At 43.1% G+C, this 15,461-nt stretch overlaps 1 protein-coding gene across 2 annotated transcripts in view; it reads left to right on the top strand.

The window, feature by feature from the left end:
* ATP10B (ATPase phospholipid transporting 10B (putative)) overlaps positions 1–15,461 on the top strand; it is a 620,908-nt gene that overhangs the window by 241,904 nt on the left and 363,543 nt on the right. The window lies entirely within an intron of this gene.

A 15,461-nucleotide genomic window follows, 5' to 3' on the forward strand; every position in this document is an offset into this window, starting at 1 on the left:
TCCCGTCCTTGAAACATGGTGTCTTCAGTGACTTCAGTTTCAGGAGCTGGCTAGTCCATGCTGATGAAGCTTCATTGAAATTATTAAAAAGAATATGTTTGCAGCATAAATAGTATGCAAAATGTTGCTGTGGGGAAAGCGCTCATAAAAACATCAAAAATGCTACAAAAACATTTTTTTTAGTATTTTTTCACTGTCTCATTGCTTTATATAGGTACAAAAACAATGAAAAGATTGACATGCTGCTGATTTAAAAAAAAAGAAAAAAAAAAAAAAAGTTGCAGATTTCAAATTCAGTCAGGAAAAATAGCCAAGATTGAGCATGAGATTTCTGAAATATCATACTTTTTGCTGGTGCTGTAAAATCTGCCTTTAATTTTCTAAGAACACACAGCAGAAACTTCACATGTGAACATAGCCTTGTACTACACCGTGAACGGCATAAAAAAAGGAAAACTAAAGCAATTCTGTACTCTTTAATTTTTTTTTCTTCCAGCTTGCATTAATTCATGTGAAGCATCTGAAGAGTTAACAAACTGTCTGAAAGCAGTTATGAATACATTGAGTGGTGTAGTTTTTAAAATGGAGTCTTGTTTAAGGGATTTTGTTTTTTTTACTTAGGCTGCTTGGAGTAGAAAAATCAGGATGTTTGAAGAGTTAAAAATTTAGCAGTAATTTTTCATTTTCATAATAAAATCTATAAAACCTAACAAAAAAAATTCCATTCAAAAATTGATGTGAAGATGTGGTAACTGCTATTGGGACGTCTGTGCTGGTGTCTGTCTCATCTACTCCTGCTTCACTTGCCGGCCTATGTAGTGTGACTATTCAGTATCACAGTTGCTATGCCTGGGACTTGAGACCATGGCCAGTCCAGAAGCTTTGAAGTTAAATTCTGTTAGATTGTGTTTCTTCCTGCTGTCAGCACTGGGTGGGGTTGCTTGCTATTTAGACCCCTGAGAATCAGTTGCCAGTGCCAGTCAATAAGTTCTGCATATCTGGTATAGTTCTAGTCCTTGCTCTAGCTTTGTTTGCCTGATTTTTCCTATTTTCTGACCTTGGCTTGTATTTTGACCACCTACTTGCTTTCTGATTTTGTCTCTCTGGCCCTGTTGCATCGACCCCGCATGATGACCCTTCTCACCACCAGCTTGTTCCACCAGTCAGCAGCTGACTCTGAAGCCCCAGCGCAGAGGTTCATGTGTAATTCCCTGTACAGGGATTAAAAGGTGAAAGTCATGGCAAGTCCTGGGATCTGGTAAACCGAGTGGCTTGCATTAAGCTTGTATGTGGAAGCCCTATTAACAGCTACCGGACTTTCACGAACAGGGCAACTGAGACATTTAGTAACTATTTTGTATGAATATCTGTTTTAAGGGCATCAAAATTCAAAGCTTGAAAATTGCAAAGTTTTCCTAAATTTTATTACAATCTGCATTTATGAAAATATCTGAAATGTATTAACTTAAACTTACAACAATTTATTACTAAGTGTAAGGTGTCACGAAAAAAGTCTCAATCACTGAACTATATGGAAGTGTTACTGAGTGATTGCGACAAAAAAAATGATATATATGTCAGATTTGAAAAATTTCTACTGGACAGGGAAGTGGAAACTGGCTTCAGCGGGAAGGTGTTAAGCCACAACCATAGAATCGACCAGTCTGGGCCTTTTCTGTGGTGACATCTTTGCCTGCCTGTTGGTGACTAGAGTTGACCGAATATGTTCGGAATCGGTAGCCGAATATGATTTTGCCATATTCGTGCCATATTGCTACCTATTCATGCCGAATTTATGATTGATGATCGGTTTCGAACATATTTGGTCATTTCTACTGCCATTGACTCCAATGACGTTCGGATGTGTTCGGCGAATATTGCAAAAACAATATATGCCGCCGATCGTAATCTGAACCGAATTTTGAAAAATTAGCTCAACTCTATTAGTGACCATCCTATTGAACATAAGTGAGCGAATAGAACATCAGATGCCGGTGAAAATTAAAGATTCTTTATTAGAAATGTCGTCAAGGTCTTGTATGTTAATGAGTTTTCTGAGAAACCGTTACTACCGTATTAACTGCTGAATCATTTGAATAAGTCATTATTGAGGGGCGGTATTAAAATGGCAGACTTTTGGAAAGGGTGAAGCCGTTTGTTTTTCACCATAGACTCAAAGTAATTTATGCTCTCGTCTTTACTGTGCAAAATGTTTGAGCTGACATTTACCGCCAGTGAAAATAATGACTCAGTTTAATGTATTTTAGACTATAGCCTTGTTAATGGTGCAGTTAATTGCTTTTGTCAAATACTTCAATGACAGTCAATTAAGAGGAAAGTTGATGTACGATCTGATATTTTGATGCTTCGCATTTTCATGGTTTTTGAGCTTTCCTGCAAGTTACAATTTTTCACATGTGAGTAGCTTAGATCCATAGGACATTGTGATTGAATAACTTGGCATTTCTTTTCCTGACAGTAGCGTCTAACATTTCCCATGAAATTATCTAATGTGAAAGCTATATAATATAAACTGCAGCAGTTCTAGTGAGCGCAAAAGATGGCCAAATTTGTCAACAAATGTTTTCTGGCAATTGACTTGTGCAAAGTCTTTCCCAATCTCGGTTGTCCTTAATAAGTTGATAGGACGCAGATAATGTTCTGATTGGCTGCAGTGCTGACATGGCATAGCAGTGTCACGCAAGCTCTGGGAGACATGACACCAACATCACTAGAATGGTGCCAGTGAGTGAGTGGGACAGTGAGTATAGGGTATTTTTATTTTATAACGAGGAACATAGTATTTAAGAAGTGGGTGTATGAGTAGTGGACAACCCCTTTAAACCAAGTACTTGAAAACTTCGAGTAACCATTTTTTTTTTTTAAAACATGAATTAATAGTGCAGATCTAATTCCATAGCCTGTCTTGTTTATTGGAGATATATTGATTTTTAAGACTGACTAGAGATCTAAACCATTGACTCATGGGAAAGAATAGAACTAAGTATATTAGAATCATATAGCCGCTATATAATGATCATTTGATGCCGATATAGTTGAAAGTGGGCAAAATTCCAGGTCATGTGCACTGTCCCGGATTGTTGGCATCAGAGATCCAACTTCTTAGAGGTGCAAATTTTTAAAAGAGGAAAAAAAGTACTTTTTGTTAGTTTAGAAATTTTGCACCCATCAAAATGTATTCTCAAGGAAACCACCTCATTTCTGCTCAAGCTAGATTATGTCACTGATGTCAGGAACCGCTTTGCTAAAATACAGAACTAATTAAAGGGAATCTGTCACCTACTCTGGAAGCTGAATTATAAAGAGACAGAGACTCTGATTCTAGCAAAGTCACTTACCTAGTTGCTTGCTGAAGCTTTGCTAAAATCTCTGTTTTATCAGCAGGAGATTATGTCTAGAGGACTGGTAAATCTGCTGCCATGTAGTCCTAGAACTTGTAAACCTGCTGCCATGTGGTCCTAGAACTAGAAAACCTCCTGCCATGTGGTCCTAGAACTAGTAAATCTGCTGCCATGTAGTCATAGAACTAGTAAACCTGCTGCCATGTGGTCCTAGAACTAGGAAACCTGCTGCCATGTGGTCCTAGAACTAGCAAACCTGCTGCCATGTGGTCCTAGAACGAGGAAACCTGCTGCCATGTGGTCCTAGAACTAGGAAACCTGCTGCCATGTGGTCCTAGAACTAGGAAACCTGCTGCCATGTGGTCCTAGAACTAGAAAACCTGCTGCCATGTGGTCCTAGAACTATTAAACCTGCTGCCATGTGGTCCTAGAACGAGGAAACCTGCTGCCATGTGGTCCTAGAACTAGAAAACCTGCTGCCATGTGGTCCTAGAACTAGTACATCTGCTGCCATGGGGTCCTAGAAATAGTAAACTTGCTGCCATGTGATCCTATAACTAGTAAACCTGCTGCCATGTGGTCCTATAACTAGTAAACCTGCCGCCATGTAGTCCTAGAACTATTAAACCTGCTGCCATGTGGTCCTAGAACTAGAAAACCTGCTGCCATGTGGTCCTAGAACTATTAAACCTGCTGCCATGTGGTCCTAGAACGAGGAAACCTGCTGCCATGTGGTCCTAGAACTAGAAAACCTGCTGCCATGTGGTCCTAGAACTAGTACATCTGCTGCCATGGGGTCCTAGAAATAGTAAACTTGCTGCCATGTGATCCTATAACTAGTAAACCTGCTGCCATGTGGTCCTAGAACTAGTAAACCTGCTGCCATGTAATCCTAGAACTAGTAAACCTGCTGCCATGTAGTCCTATAACTAGGAAACCTGCTGCCATGTGGTCCTAGAACTAGTAAACCTGCTGCCATGTAGTCCTAGAACTAGTAAACCTGCTGCCATGTAGTCCTAGAAATAGTAAACCTGCTGCCATTGTGGTCCTAGAACTAGTAAGCCGGCTGCCATGTAGTCCTATAACTAGGAAACCTGCTGCCATGTAGTCCTATAACTAGGAAACCTGCTGCCATGTAGTCCTAGAACTAGTAAACCTGCCACCATTTGGTCCTAGAACTAGTAAACCTGCCGCCATATAGTCCTAGAACTAGTAAACCTGCCGCCATATAGTCCTAGAACTAGTAAACCTGCTGCCATGTAGTCCTATAACTAGGAAACCTGCTGCCATGTAGTCCTAGAACTAGTAAACCTGCTGCCATGTAGTCCTATAACTAGTAAACCTGCCGCCATGTAGTCCTATAACTAGGAAACCTGCAGTCATGTAGTCCTAGAACTAATAAACCTGCCACCATGTGGTCCTAGAACTAGTAAACTTGCCGCCATATAGTCCTAGAACTAGTAAACCTGCTACCATGTAGTCCTAGAACTAGTAAACCTGCTACCATGTAGTCCTAGAGCTAGTAAACCTGCTGTCATGTGGTCCTAGAACTAGTAAACTTGCTGCCATGTGGTCCTAGAACTAGTAAACCTGCTGCCATGTAGTCCTAGAACTAGTAAACCTGCTGCCATGTGGTCCTAGAACTACTAAACCTGCTGCCATGTGGTCCTAGAACTACTAAACCTGCTGCCATGTGGTCCTAGAACTAGTAAACCTGCTGCCATGTTGTCCTAGAACTAGTAAACCTGCTTCCATGTGGTCCTAGAACTAGTAAACCTGCTGCCATGTGGTCCGAGAACTAGTAAACCTGCTGCCATGTGGTCCTAGAACTAGTAAACCTGCTGCCATGTGGTCTTAGAACTTGTAAACCTGCTTCCATGTAGTCCTAGAACTAGTAAACCTGCTGCCATGTGGTCCTAGAACTAGTAAACCTGCTTCCATGTGGTCCTAGAACTAGTAAACCTGCTGCCATGTGGTCCTAGAACTAGTAAACCTGCTGCCATGTGGTCCTAGAACTAGTAAACCTGCTGCCATGTGGTCCTAGAACTAGTAAACCTGCTGCCATGTGGTCCTAGAACGAGGAAACCTGCTGCCATGTGGTCTTAGAACTTGTAAACCTGCTGCCATGTAGTCCTAGAACTAGTAAACCTGCTGCCATGTGGTCCTAGAACTAGTAAACCTGCTGCCATGTGGTCCTAGAACGAGGAAACCTGCTGCCATGTGGTCCTAGAACTAGAAAACCTGCTGCCATGTGGTCCTAGAACTAGTACATCTGCTGCCATGGGGTCCTAGAAATAGTAAACTTGCTGCCATGTGATCCTATAACTAGTAAACCTGCTGCCATGTGGTCCTATAACTAGTAAACCTGCCGCCATGTAGTCCTAGAACTAGTAAACCTGCTGCCATGTAATCCTAGAACTAGTAAACCTGCTGCCATGTAGTCCTATAACTAGGAAACCTGCTGCCATGTGGTCCTAGAACTAGTAAACCTGCTGCCATGTAGTCCTAGAACTAGTAAACCTGCTGCCATGTAGTCCTAGAACTAGTAAACCTGCTGCCATTGTGGTCCTAGAACTAGTAAGCCGGCTGCCATGTAGTCCTATAACTAGGAAACCTGCTGCCATGTAGTCCTATAACTAGGAAACCTGCTGCCATGTAGTCCTAGAACTAGTAAACCTGCCACCATTTGGTCCTAGAACTAGTAAACCTGCCGCCATATAGTCCTAGAACTAGTAAACCTGCCACCATATAGTCCTAGAACTAGTAAACCTGCTGCCATGTAGTCCTATAACTAGGAAACCTGCTGCCATGTAGTCCTAGAACTAGTAAACCTGCTGCCATGTAGTCCTATAACTAGTAAACCTGCCGCCATGTAGTCCTATAACTAGAAAACCTGCAGTCATGTAGTCCTAGAACTAATAAACCTGCCACCATGTGGTCCTAGAACTAGTAAACTTGCCGCCATATAGTCCTAGAACTAGTAAACCTGCTACCATGTAGTCCTAGAACTAGTAAACCTGCTACCATGTAGTCCTAGAACTAGTAAACCTGCTGTCATGTGGTCCTAGAACTAGTAAACCTGCTGCCATGTGGTCCTAGAACTAGTAAACCTGCTGCCATGTAGTCCTAGAACTAGTAAACCTGCTGCCATGTGGTCCTAGAACTACTAAACCTGCTGCCATGTGGTCCTAGAACTACTAAACCTGCTGCCATGTGGTCCTAGAACTAGTAAACCTGCTGCCATGTTGTCCTAGAACTAGTAAACCTGCTTCCATGTGGTCCTAGAACTAGTAAACCTGCTGCCATGTGGTCCTAGAACTAGTAAACCTGCTGCCATGTGGTCCTAGAACTAGTAAACCTGCTGCCATGTGGTCCTAGAACTAGTAAACCTGCTGCCATGTGGTCTTAGAACTTGTAAACCTGCTGCCATGTAGTCCTAGAACTAGTAAACCTGCTGCCATGTGGTCCTAGAACTAGTAAACCTGCTGCCATGTGGTCCTAGAACTACTAAACCTGCTGCCATGTGGTCCTAGAACTACTAAACCTGCTTCCATGTGGTCCTAGAACTAGTAAACCTGCTGCCATGTTGTCCTAGAACTAGTAAACCTGCTTCCATGTGGTCCTAGAACTAGTAAACCTGCTGCCATGTGGTCCTAGAACTAGTAAACCTGCTGCCATGTAGTCCTAGAACTAGTAAACCTGCTGCCATGTGGTCCTAGAACTAGTAAACCTGCTGCCATGTGGTCCTAGAACTAGTAAACCTGCTGCCATGTGGTCCTAGAACTAGTAAACCTGCTGCCATGTGGTCTTAGAACTTGTAAACCTGCTTCCATGTAGTCCTAGAACTAGTAAACCTGCTGCCATGTGGTCCTAGAACTAGTAAACCTGCTTCCATGTGGTCCTAGAACTAGTAAACCTGCTGCCATGTGGTCCTAGAACTAGTAAACCTGCTGCCATGTGGTCCTAGAACTAGTAAACCTGCTGCCATGTGGTCCTAGAACTAGTAAACCTGCTGCCATGTGGTCTTAGAACTTGTAAACCTGCTGCCATGTAGTCCTAGAACTAGTAAACCTGCTGCCATGTGGTCCTAGAACTAGTAAACCTGCTGCCATGTGGTCCTAGAACTACTAAACCTGCTGCCATGTGGTCCTAGAACTACTAAACCTGCTGCCATGTGGTCCTAGAACTAGTAAACCTGCTGCCATGTTGTCCTAGAACTAGTAAACCTGCTTCCATGTGGTCCTAGAACTAGTAAACCTGCTGCCATGTGGTCCTAGAACTAGTAAACCTGCTGCCATGTGGTCCTAGAACTAGTAAACCTGCTGCCATGTGGTCCTAGAACTAGTAAACCTGCTGCCATGTGGTCCTAGAACTAGTAAACCTGCTGCCATGTGGTCCTAGAACTAGTAAACCTGCTGCCATGTGGTCTTAGAACTTGTAAACCTGCTTCCATGTAGTCCTAGAACTAGTAAACCTGCTGCCATGTGGTCCTAGAACTAGTAAACCTGCTGCCATGTGGTCCTAGAACTAGTAAACCTGCTGCCATTTGGTCCTAGAACTAGTAAACCTGCTGCCATGCGGTCCTAGAACTAGTAAACCTGCTGCCATGCGGTCCTAGAACTAGTAAACCTGCTGCCATGTTGTCCTAGAACTAGTAAACCTGCTGCCATGTGGTCCTAGAACTAGTAAACCTGCTGCCATGTGGTCCTAGAACTAGTAAACCTGCTGCCATGTGGTCCTAGAACTAGTAAACCTGCTGCCATGTGGTCCTAGAACTAGTAAACCTGCTGCCATGTGGTCTTAGAACTTGTAAACCTGCTTCCATGTAGTCCTAGAACTAGTAAACCTGCTGCCATGTGGTCCTAGAACTAGTAAACCTGCTGCCATGTGGTCCTAGAACTAGTAAACCTGCTGCCATTTGGTCCTAGAACTAGTAAACCTGCTTCCATGTGGTCCTAGAACTAGTAAACCTGCTGCCATGCGGTCCTAGAACTAGTAAACCTGCTGCCATGTGGTCCTAGAACTAGTAAACCTGCTGCCATGCGGTCCTAGAACTAGTAAACCTGCTGCCATGTGGTCTTAGAACTAGTAAACCTGCTGCCATGTGGTCCTAGAACTAGTAAACCTGCTGCCATGTGGTCCTAGAACTAGTAAACCTGCTGCCATGTGGTCCTAGAACTAGTAAACCTGCTGCCATGTGGTCCTATGACTAGTAAACCTGCTGCCATGTGGTCCTAGAACTAGTAAACCTGCTGCCATGTGGTCCTATGACTAGTAAACCTGCTGCCATGTGGTCCTATGACTAGTAAACCTGCTGCCATGTGGTCCTAGAACTAGTAAACCTGCTGCCATGTGCTCCTAGAACTAGTAAACTTGCTGCCATATAGTCCTAGAACTAGTAAACCTGTTGCCATGTGGTCCTATAACTAGTAAACCTGCTGCCATGTGGTCCTAGAACTAGTAAACCTGCTGCCATGGGGTCCTAGAACTAGTAAACCTGCTGCCATGGGGTCCTAGAACTAGTAAACCTGCTGCCATGTGGTCCTAGAACTAGTAAACCTGCTGCCATGCGGTCCTAGAACTAGTAAACCTGCTGCCATGTGGTCCTAGAACTAGTAAACCTGCTGCCATGTGGTCCTAGAACTAGGAAACCAGCTGCCATGTGGTCCGAGAACTAGTAAACCTGCTGCCATGTGGTCTTAGAACTTGTAAACCTGCTGCCATGTAGTCCTAGAACTAGTAAACCTGCTGCCATGTGGTCCTAGAACTAGTAAACCTGCTGCCATGTGGTCCTAGAACTACTAAACCTGCTGCCATGTGGTCCTAGAACTACTAAACCTGCTGCCATGTGGTCCTAGAACTAGTAAACCTGCTGCCATGTTGTCCTAGAACTAGTAAACCTGCTTCCATGTGGTCCTAGAACTAGGAAACCTGCTGCCATGTGGTCTTAGAACTTGTAAACCTGCTGCCATGTAGTCCTAGAACTAGTAAACCTGCTGCCATGTGGTCCTAGAACTAGTAAACCTGCTGCCATGTGGTCCTAGAACTACTAAACCTGCTGCCATGTGGTCCTAGAACTACTAAACCTGCTGCCATGTGGTCCTAGAACTAGTAAACCTGCTGCCATGTTGTCCTAGAACTAGTAAACCTGCTTCCATGTGGTCCTAGAACTAGGAAACCTGCTGCCATGTGGTCTTAGAACTAGTAAACCTGCTGCCATGTGGTCCTAGAACTACTAAACCTGCTGCCATGTGGTCCTAGAACTAGTAAACCTGCTGCCATGTTGTCCTAGAACTAGTAAACCTGCTGCCATGTGGTCCTAGAACTAGGAAACCTGCTGCCATGTGGTCTTAGAACTAGTAAACCTGCTGCCATGTAGTCCTAGAACTAGTAAACCTGCTGCCATGTAGTCCTAGAACTAGTGAACCTGCTGCCATGTGGTCCTAGAACTAGTAAACCTGCTGCCATATGGTCCTAGAACTAGTAAACCTGCTGCCATGTGGTCCTAGAACTAGGAAACCTGCTGCCATGTGGTCCTAGAACTAGGAAACCTGCTGCCATGTGGTCTTAGAACTAGTAAACCTGCTGCCATGTAGTCCTAGAACTAATAAACCTGCTGCCATGTAGTCCTAGAACTAGTAAACCTGCTGCCATGTGGTCCTAAAACTAGTAAACCTGCTGCCATGTGGTCCTAGAACTAGTAAACCTGCTGCCATGTGGTCTTAGAACTAGTAAACCTGCTGCCATGTAGTCCTAGAACTAATAAACCTGCTGCCATGTAGTCCTAGAACTAGTAAACCTGCTGCCATGTAGTCCTAGAACTAGTAAACCTGCTGCAATGTAGTCCTAGAACTAGTAAACCTGCTGCCATGCGGTCCTAGAACTAGTAAACCTGCTGCCATGTGGTCCTAGAACTAGTAAACCTGCTGCCATGTGCTCCTAGAACTAGTAAACCTGCTGCCATGCGGTCCTAGAACTAGTAAACCTGCTGCCATGTGGTCCTAGAACTAGTAAACCTGCTGCCATGTGCTCCTAGAACTAGTAAACCTGCTGCCATGCGGTCCTAGAACTAGTAAACCTGCTGCCATGTGGTCCTAGAACTAGTAAACCTGCTGCCATGTGGTCCTAGAACTAGTAAACCTGCTGCCATGTGGTCCTAGAACTAGTAAACCTGCTGCCATGTGCTCCTAGAACTAGTAAACCTGCTGCCATGTGCTCCTAGAACTAGTAAACCTGCTGCCATGCGGTCCTAGAACTAGTAAACCTGCTGCCATGTGGTCCTAGAACTAGTAAACCTGCTGCCATGTAGTCTTAGAACTAGTAAACCTGCTGCCATGTGGTCCTAGAACTAGTAAACCTGCTGCCATGTAGTCCTAGAACTAGTAAACCTGCTGCCATGTAGTCCTCCATATTCTTAAGCTCTTTATAACCACGTCCCCATCACTGTTTGGCAGCTTGCTGCCTATGCACAATAAGCACAGAAAGCTGCCAATCAGTGGTGGAAGTGGGGTTATACAGAACTCCGCATTCAGAAATGGTACATCTGCAGCAGATAAAAAATTATTTTTAGCAAAACTGCAGCAAGTGAAGCCTTACTGTAATCAGGGTTTCTGTCCCTACATCATGGTGTTCTCCAATGGTATAACAAAAACTGGGTGACAGATTCCCTTTAAGACATGAAATATGGTGGGTTTTGTTACCATGTAACTTTAGCATTAGAATTTTATATTTTTTAGGTTTCTAATGTTTCATATCAATTTTAATTTGTATTTTCATATTGGAAGTAGACTTGTAAGATATTTGTATTAATATATTCTATATCGTACATTTATGTTTTGAATGCCTTGATGTTGATGGGTACATAAAGGAGCATGCTGTGTATTAAATTATGTGGATCCTACCTAGAAATTCATCTGTCCTGTTTTGTATTATAAGCATGTGAACGGTGACTAGTGGTGTGCCATAACAGTGCACAGACATGTGTTCAGATGTGACGGCGGCGTATGCTGATGTGATCCATAGCTCATTTCTCCTTCCCTCAAGGAAACGGAGAATAACTGTAGATGGAAACGTTTAGCTGTTTCTCCTTTTTTATTTTATAACTGTTTTGCATATTTGTTTGTCGTTTTATTTTTTTTTACCTTTTCTACATCTTTTATTGCAAGCACTGTATATTTTTAAATTAAAGTTTGAAATCTTTAATAAGTTTGATCCTTGAATGCTCTAAAGAATCCATAGCCTTTCAGAGTGTGTGACCTGTTGACTGTCTGCCAGCAACATATTTCGGGGACTCATCACCCCATGTGTTTGAGTGGTGGCAGCGTGCGTTAAGTGATCGGGGTGTGCTGAATGTGTCGGGGTGTGATTTATGCTCACTTTATAACCTAAAACAGAGGCTGAGTGTTGAATTGAGTGAGCGGAGATAAATTAACCCTTGCAGGCGCACCCCGTGTCACTCGCTGATAAGTGTATATGTGACGAAGTACAATTCAGATCTCTTGTTTGCGACCTTCAATAATTCCGATCAGTTTTGGTGCTAGGACTTCTCCACTTTAAGTGGTACGGGGTCATTTTTTTTGGTGACCTGGAATGCGCTCAAAAAAGTATTTTGTAATATAGTCCTATTAAGCTGCTTATAAAGTATTTTGCCCTATAGGAGTATCAGCTCAGTTACTAATGAACACAAGTGCATTGCGGTACAGAAGGTGTAAAGCAGAAACATCGCCTCCTGTGCCGCGTAGCGATGTGTTGGAACATTCTTACAAGTGCTTGTTATTATGTATAACTTTATCTCATTTCTAAACTTTCATGGACTAGAAATGCTACAGTGACACCTACAGGCTGCAAAGGAAATGCAGTCATTAAAGACGATATGCGGCTTCACAGACCCAAATTTTCATTTCTTGCATAGTTAAAAAAAAAATATAGAGAGCTTGATCCCAGAGAATGGTAAGAAATATACAAGTTTCCTTTAGGAGAAAAAAATATGAACATTTATGACTACAATTCTAGCAACTTGATCAGCCATGCTTTATTAGAAGTTTTATCTTATTTCCCCATTATACTGAGCGATTTATTGCGGTATTTCCCCTCTTAGTAAGTGGCATAGTGTTAGGATATGTCTGTATTTAAAGGATTATTCACAAAATATTGTGTCACCCCTATCTATGGGATAGGGGATAACTATCTGATTACTGGGAATCAACTGCAATTCTGAGATCAGGATTTTTGGAACATGGGATCTGCGAAGCCCCATCTTGAATGGAGGGGAAGTATGCATGCTCAACTTCTGCTACATACATTGGCTAATGGACTGTCTGAGAAAGTCGACCTATTATTGGCAGTGGAATTTGGACCAGAAGTCAAATATGCACCTTGTCTCCATTCAAGATGGTTGTCTGCAGATCCCAGTTCTCTGGTTCCAGAACCTGATCTTGGGATTGTCGGAGTTCCCTAGTGGTTAGGACTCCCTGTGATCAATAAGTAAGTTATCCCCATCCTATGAACAGGAGGTGAGATTTTAGGATAAAAGAGTACTTGTCAGCAGAACGTAAAGTACGCATGGCCATATTGGTCTCTGTGATACTGACTAAAACTATACCGATGGTGAAGAAAACCATGTTGTGGATTTTGTGTAATCAGGATTTGAAGTTTTTTTTATCATAGCTTTGTGCATCGGGGCAGGGGCTTTTGGTAGAGTCTTTGTCTCTGCAACGGCCCAGCCGCTTTTCGTGTGGTCCTTATAGTATTCCTAATTTAAATCCTGCTGACAGGTTCTCTTTAACCCCCTTCACGGCCTATGACATATAGGTATGTCATAGGTCGTGTCCCTTCCTTTGATGCATGCCCCGGAGATGAGCCCGCATCTTCCTGGCACGTCAGATGATTTGATCAGCTTTCATGTGCCCTTAACATGATGCTGACAATCTCTGACAGTGGTATTCAACTCACGTGTACAGGAAGCACTTCACAAACCCTGCCCATAAGTGCCCCTGTCACATGATCGCAGGGCGCCTATGGGTTAGCATGACAACCAAGGGTCTGAAGAAGACCCCCATGCTTGTCATTGCAAATCCCATTCAATATAAAACAATAATAAAAAAGATGTATTCGGTATTGCCGTGTTCAGAATCGCCCTATCTATTAAAATTTAAAAAGAATTAATCTGATCAGTAAACATCGTAAGTTGAAAAATAAATTAAATTACGTTTTTTTGGTCTCAGCAACATTGCAATAAAATGCAATATCAGGCGAGCAAAGCATTGTATCTATCCCAAAATGATATCAATAGAAATGTCAGCTCTGTGTGCAAAAAATAAGCTCTCATCCAGGTCCAGATTCTGAAAAATGGAGACGGTACGGGGTCACGGAAAATGGCACCATTTTTTTTTTTTTGCAAACTTTTTTTTCACCACTTAAGTTAAAAAAGAAGCTATAAATGTTTGGTATTCTCAAAATTGTAATGACCTGGTGAATCTAAATTGCAGGTCAGTTTTAACATTTAATGAACATAATAAATAAAAAAAACAAAAAATATTGGGGGATTGCACTTTTTTTTTTTTTTGCAATTTCACTGCACTTTGGATTTGTATCCAGTTTTCCAGTACACTATGTGGTAAAATCATTGGTGATGTTTAAAGGCCCCGTCACACTAAGCGACTTACCAGCGATCCCAACACCGATATCAAGGTGTCAGGATCGCTGGTAAGTTGCTATGTGATCGCTGGTGAGCTGTCACACAGACAGCTTCACCAGCGATCAGCACAGCGATGCCGGGCGTGCGGCATCGCTTGCCATCGCTGTAAGAAATAATAAAAAAATAAAAAATATAGTTATTCTCACCTTCCAACGTCCTGTTCAGCCATCCTGCCTCTCTCCACGCTCCGGTCCCAGTGATCCTTTGCACGAATGACCGCGAGACTTTGTTATCCCTCGAGACCGTGACATCTCGCGGTCATTCGTGCAAAGGATCACTGGGACCGGAGCGTGGAGAGAGGCAGGATAGCTGAACGCGACGTCGGAAGGTGAGAATAACTATATATTATTTTTTTTTTTAATTATTTTTTACAGCTGATAGCTGGTCTCCCACCTGTCACACACAGCGATGCGTGCTGGCCAGCGGGAGACCAGCGACCAAAGAAATGTCCAGAGGTTTCTTCCAGCGATCAGCGATACCGGCAGGGGGGCCGCTCGCTGATCGCTGTCACACACAGCGATCTCGCTGGTGAGATCGCTGTTACGTCACAAAAGTTGTGACTCAGCAGCGATCTCGCTACCGAGATCACTTAGTGAGACGGGGCCTTAAGAGTACAAATCGTCCCACAAAAAATCAAGCCCTCTCACATGGCCATAGTGGCGGAAAAATAAAAAAGTTATAGCCTTGGGAAGGAGGGGAGCAAAAAACAAAAACTCATAAAAAAGAAGCTCCCAAGGTCGTGAAGGGTTGGCACGTTACTGATCTCTTGGACACCCACAATCCTGAGAATAAAGGGGCTGCAGCATACTCCTTTAGAATTTTGCCTTTAAACATGGTCATTAAGTGAATCCCTGGCCAGTCAGGTGCCCAGGAACACCATTGTGCAGGAAAATGGACCTTAATCCTGGGTGTCCTGGAATTTAGACCCCAGTGATATGTTATCAATGTCCTAAGTGAGAATGTTAATTTAACAATTCAAATGTCCTGAAATTGGACACTGCTTTGTTGGATAACTTCCGTTAATCCTTCTTCAAATGATGTACAATTATACAGTGTCCAAAAAATTAGTTACTGTAGCATTGCAAAATAACAGTGGTCAGATACCAAATTTAGGACCCAAATCCGTAAGACTGGCTTTTTGTACGCTACCCTTAACTCCTTCCTGACATTGGACGTTTCCATTCATCCAGGTCACTAGGTACTTACCGACCTTGGACGTGTAGATACGTTCAGGCAATTTTGCACACACAAAGTATGTACACGCATGATCGCCGCTGGGTGTCAGCTGATTCTGACAGCTGACACCCATGACTCGATGCGGGAGTGGTGCCCACACCAGTTCCCATCAATTTAACCCCTTAAATATTGCGATCATAGCAGTTAGCAGGCGTGCAGAAGGGAGA

This window comes from Dendrobates tinctorius, unplaced genomic scaffold (assembly GCF_039654945.1).
Source record: "Dendrobates tinctorius isolate UK_male_01 unplaced genomic scaffold, ASM3965494v1 ptg000067l, whole genome shotgun sequence".
Classification (NCBI taxonomy): Eukaryota; Metazoa; Chordata; class Amphibia; order Anura; family Dendrobatidae; genus Dendrobates; species Dendrobates tinctorius.